Source organism: Pinus tabuliformis, chromosome 7, assembly GCF_031772625.1.
Source record: "Pinus tabuliformis cultivar Carrire ecotype Pingquan chromosome 7, CPIR1, whole genome shotgun sequence".
NCBI lineage: Eukaryota > Viridiplantae > Streptophyta > Pinopsida > Pinales > Pinaceae > Pinus > Pinus tabuliformis.
In genome coordinates this window covers 1,572,681,788-1,572,687,221 of record NC_142293.1, presented here as the reverse complement: position 1 = coordinate 1,572,687,221, position 5,434 = coordinate 1,572,681,788, and the positions used below count along the sequence as shown (strand labels likewise).

Genomic DNA, 5,434 nt, shown 5'->3' with positions numbered 1-5,434 from the left:
ATGTGAAGAATACCATCCTACAGATCAGTGCCCTTCCTTACCCAGAATCAAAGCCGCATATCAGAGAGCAAAAGGAGCCACTGAATCACTCTATTATATGAACCAAAGGAGGCCACATGAACCTAGATCTTATCTGCAGGAACTGCAAGGGACATCTGAGACCTATTATGACCCCTATCAAGCCACTTTCATGCCTTCTTGGGGTCCCCATGCTCATCCTTCCTGGTTCACACCTCCTCCTTGTTCCTTCATAGATCCATATTATGCCCAACCAGCTGCTCATTCGTTTCACTCTTATGCTCAGCCACAGCCTCAATGGAATGCACCTCATCAGGGGTGGAGGCCCCAGTACAACCCTCCTCCCACTCCTTTTCCTCCACCACCTGCTCAACCACAACCATCACCTCCTCCTCCACCAAGGCAACCCCAAATGCCTACCCAACCACAACCCCATCCACATCCATCTCAAATATACACCCCCACTCAACTACCCGTACCACCATTTCCAAAACCATACCATGGAGTAGCTCAACCCAATTTCAAAGCTGAGGCACAACATGTCCAAATGACTCCTCTTGAGCTCAATGATCTTCACCATAGCTCAGGAAGAGTATTGCAAAAAAGAGACTATATTGAAAGCATTGAAGGACCACATCAGGCAAAAGAAGATTCAGAAGAGGAAATCAAAGAGTCATGGGCTTTACTTGATGAAGAGAAGACATCAGAAGCAGAGATAAAGAAAGATCCCTCATGGTTACCATCAAGTATTCCATGTATTCAAGAGAAAGATCAGCAAAAAGAGGAAGATGAGAAAGTCATGTTAGAAGGTGACATGAAACATGATCCAGATCAGCAAAAGAACCAAGGATATCAGAGCTATATTGAGATATGGTTTCAGAAGGCCACTAAGTTGTAGCGGTACTCTCTTCCTCAGCTATGTTTGATCCCTTCAAAGTTAGATCATTTGGTCTCTAAAATCCGGATAGCTGTCCAAGCATGCATTTCGAGCCTCCACATCATTTTGTCTCTAATCTCGATGTGCACATGGCTCCATTGGAAGTATTCTTATACTTGAGAACGATTTTGTTTTTCAAGTAGGGTAGGGTAGAAAAAAAAAAAAAAAAAAAAAAAAATGAAAAAAGAGGAAAATAGAAATCTAAGGTGAAAACCTCCTCGGAGGCGCCTTAGATTGGCTCATTGATTGAAAACCTCCATGAGGCGGTCAATGGGTTGGGAAAAAGGAGAAAAGAGAATAAGATCTCTGGGTGAAAACCTCCCTTGGAGGCGCCCAGGGCAGGCAATTAGGGTGAAAACCTCCATGAGGCGCCCTAGTTGTTTTTCAAAAAAAAAAAGAGAAAAAGAAAAAAAAATAAATCTAATTTCCATTGAATAATTTCAGATTGCAGCAATGACATTGCAGGTCAGGAGGATCACTCAAAACAAAGACAAAGGAGTTTTTGTGCCTTCTAGAGGAAGTTCTATATTTCTACAGGAAACATCCTGTAGAACCTTCAAGCGAGCCAGATTCGATTTTGGAAGGGGATCTAAAGCTTGGAATCCATTGGTTATGCCTGCAAGCATCCATGTTCCCATTCCTCACCCTTTTCCATCATCTTTTCCACCTCATTGTGCTTCTTCATTGTGCTTCTACAGGAAGTTCCTGTAGAAATTGTAGGAAGCTAGAAATGGATTTCAAAAAGGTGGTTTGGCGAACATGGTAGCTTCCTCAAGGGTTCAGAAGTCCTCCTACACTTTTCAAACTCCTCCTCCATCATCTCCATGCCTGCATCACAACCCAAGCTCAGTTTTCTTACCATGCAACAAAACTGCAAAATGCCTTGAAGAAAAAACACATAGAACAGAATTTGTTTCTTCCATAACTTGAAAACCATGCATCCATTTGAAAAACCGTTTTATGGGGAATTGTACAGGGGTGATGGCAACATGCCTGAGCAGTTTCAGCCAATTCCGGTGCACGGTTTCCAAGAAATTAGCCTCCATCACCATCAGCCATTTTTGCATTTTCTCCATATCCATGCATCCATTTCAAAACCTGTTTCATGGGGAGATGCACATGGGTGATAGTAGCCTACCCAAGCAGTTTCAGCCAATTCCGATGCACGGTTTCTGAGAAATTGATCTCTGAAATCTTCAGCCATTTTCCATTTTTCTCGAAATCGGTGCATCCATTGATCACGATTTTGTTATGGGAGGTGCATCATGATGATAGGAACATGCTCAAAAATTTTCAGATCGATCCGGTTTACCGTTTGGGAGCAATGGCGAAAACAAGTTCTGGTCCTGTGAAAATTCAGCAGCAGCAGCTTGAAGGTGCAGATCTGAACGTGGAAATGAACTCCTGCAGCATGCATCCGGCCAGAGGACACCTGCACAAGGAAAACAACCAAAAATCATCAGCCAAGCCCTCATGCAACCAAAGGATCCAGGCATGCAGCAGCAGAATATGAGCATGCAGCAGCAAAAAGCACCTCACAGCAACCATCTGACTTCAGGTACGTGACTAAACCTTGTTCCTCTATTGCATGAATCTAATCTAAGCACTGCATGAACGAATGAGATGGGGGGATTCAGCCAGGAAGCTAGCCATATTCGATTGCACTCATCCAGGCAAAAATCACGCAGCATGCATGGGTAAGTCATTCACGTGGAAGTTGAAAAACACAGTTAGTGGTAGATCTGTTGAACTCCAGTGCACAGGACGTCAAATAATTAACAGATAGAGGAGAACATACAGTTTATAACATCACTGTAGTTCGAATAAAGACAGCACACGTCTTTTCTAGCTCACCACAAATCACGCTGCAGTTAAACGACGCTCGGCTGAAACTCTCACCACTCTTTGTTCAACTACGGTCAACTGAAGCACATGTCCACCACTTCCAGATCAGTTAACCAATGGTCCTCTACAAGTTTTCTTCCTGATTTCTTAGATTTCTGCCGTTTTTAAAAAAATCTCCCACCTATCACACTCTACAGGCGTTTCTACAGGAAGTCGTCTACAGGAAACGCAGAAAACAGCTCTGCAGAAGGAAAACCCGAGATTCTTGTCAAAATTCAAGCTTGAAATGAGAAAAGTAGTTAAAGCTCGTGTCCAAGGTTACCAGGGTTCTTGAAAGTATTGATTTTGGAGTTTTTCAAACGCATTATAGATCTGTCAATGGTGGAGCAATCTGTTTGAATTCAGAATCTGATCATCTATTTCATAGTCCATGGAGGACAAGATATTCCCTGCTTGGTCTAAAACTGTTGAAGAATGCTTAGAAGAATATGATGTGAGCTTAGAGAATGGTTTAAATTTTCATGAAGTGGAAAAACGCCGTCGAATATATGGATGGAATGAGCTCCAAAAGAAAAATGGTACACCTTTGTGGAAGCTGGCAGTGGAGCAATTTGATGATACAGTTGTTAAAATACTTCTGCTGGCAGCTGGCATTTCATTTCTTCTCGCCTACTTTCGTGATAATGTGTCTTCTGAGGTGTCTTCTGAGGAGGGCATAACAGCCTATGTAGAGCCCCTGGTCATTCTCCTGATTCTCATCCTCAATGCCATTGTTGGAGTATGGCAGGAGAATAATTCTGAGAAGGCTTTGGAAGCTCTCAAAGAAATGCAATCTGATCATGCAAAGGTCTTGAGAGATGGACATTATGTTGTAGATCTTCCCTCCAGAGAACTTGTTCCAGGAGATATAGTGGAACTGAAGGTGGGAGACAAGGTTCCTGCAGACATGAGAATTGTGTCCCTCAAGACATCCACCTTTAGGATGGAGCAGAGCTCCCTGACTAGAGAGAGCATGCCTGTGGTCAAAAGAACATATCCAGCCACCTTGTGTGACTGTGAGTTGCAGTCAAAGGAATGCATGGTGTTTGCAGGAACTACAGTTACCAATGGCTGCTGCACATGCATTGTTGTGAGCACTGGCATGTTTACAGAAATAGGTAAAATTCAGGCACAAATTCAGGAAGCTTCAATGGAATGTCATGATACCCCTTTGAAAAGAAAGTTACATGAATTTGGTGAAAGACTGACAACAGTGATTGGTGCCATTTGTATTCTTGTCTGGATCATGAACTACAAATATTTTCTTTCATGGTAAGTCATAGATGGGTGGCCAAAAAAATATCAGGTTTTCCTTTGAGAAATGTACGTACTACTTTAAGATTGTTGTTGCTCTGGTAGTTGCTGCTATACCAGGGGGATTGCCTGCTGTGATTACTACATGTTTGGCTCTTGGCACTTGTAAGAGGGCACAAAAGAATGCTATTGTGTGTAAGTTACCGAGCGTGGAGACTTTGGGTTGCACCACAGTGATTTGCTCTGATAAGACAGGTACTCTTACAACCAATCAGATGTCTTTCAGTGAGTTTATAGCTATAGGGCACAGTGCTGGTTCACTTAGAGAGTTTACTGTTGAAGGAACAACATATAATCCTGAGGATGGAAAAATATTGGATTGGCCCGCACATAATATGGGGGAAAATTGAGAAACTCTGGCAGAAGTTGCTACAGTTTGCAATGATGCAGGGATATCTTGTCAAGGTCACCAGTTCCGTGCTACTGGTATTCCCACTGAGGCAACCTTGAAGGTATTGGTTGAAAAATGGGAGTTCCAGACCCAATGGCAGGTGATACAAGTGCCATTCTCAACAGTGGCACAGTGAAATTGGGTAATTGTGATTGGTGGATACAAAGATCAAAGAGGCGGGCTTTATTGGTGTTTGATTGTGATCGAAAATCCATGGGTGTTATTGTCATGGAACCAATGGGACAAAATCGTCTGCTAGTGAAGGGCGCCATGGAAAATTTGCTTGAAAGGAGTGCTTTTCAACAACTTGCAGATGGATCAGTTGTTGAATGAGATGATGCATCAAGGGAATTACTCTTGAGGAAGTTTCATCAAATGAGTTCAAAGGCTTTGCGTTGTTTGGGATTGGCATGCAAGGAAGTTTAGAGAAAGGGAAACAGAAGGAGAAATTGGCCGAGATTTTAGCTAAGGAGGTAGCACCTGTGTTGGCCACCCTAAGCGCATCCATCCCCTCCATGAACACTCATTTTTTTTAGGGTTCGAACACAATTTAGTCATGGTTCAACTTTCTACAGGAAGCTACAGGACTTTCTACAGGAAGTTCTGTATATTTACCAGAAACATCCTGTAGAAGCCTTTGGGCAGGCCAGAATCAAGTATGGAGAGGGATTTGAAGCTTGAAGTCTGTTGAGGAGGCATGCAACCACTCTTCTCTTCCATCCTCCATGGGTTTCATCTCCTTTCACCACCATTGCCACCATCAGATTGAATATACTTGCACAATCATACCAAAGCTGAAACTTCTCTAGGAAAAGGAGCATAGACAGTGGGAAGAACAAAGAAGCATGGTTTCATGACAGAGAAGAGGACATCACTTTAGAAGCTTGGCA

The 5,434-nt window shown here is 42.9% G+C and overlaps 1 pseudogene; it reads left to right on the top strand.

Moving 5' to 3' along the window:
* The first annotated feature begins 3,230 nt into the window (after positions 1-3,230).
* On the top strand, positions 3,231-4,970 carry LOC149254075 (calcium-transporting ATPase, endoplasmic reticulum-type pseudogene; annotated as a pseudogene).
* The last annotated feature ends 464 nt before the right edge of the window (positions 4,971-5,434 follow it).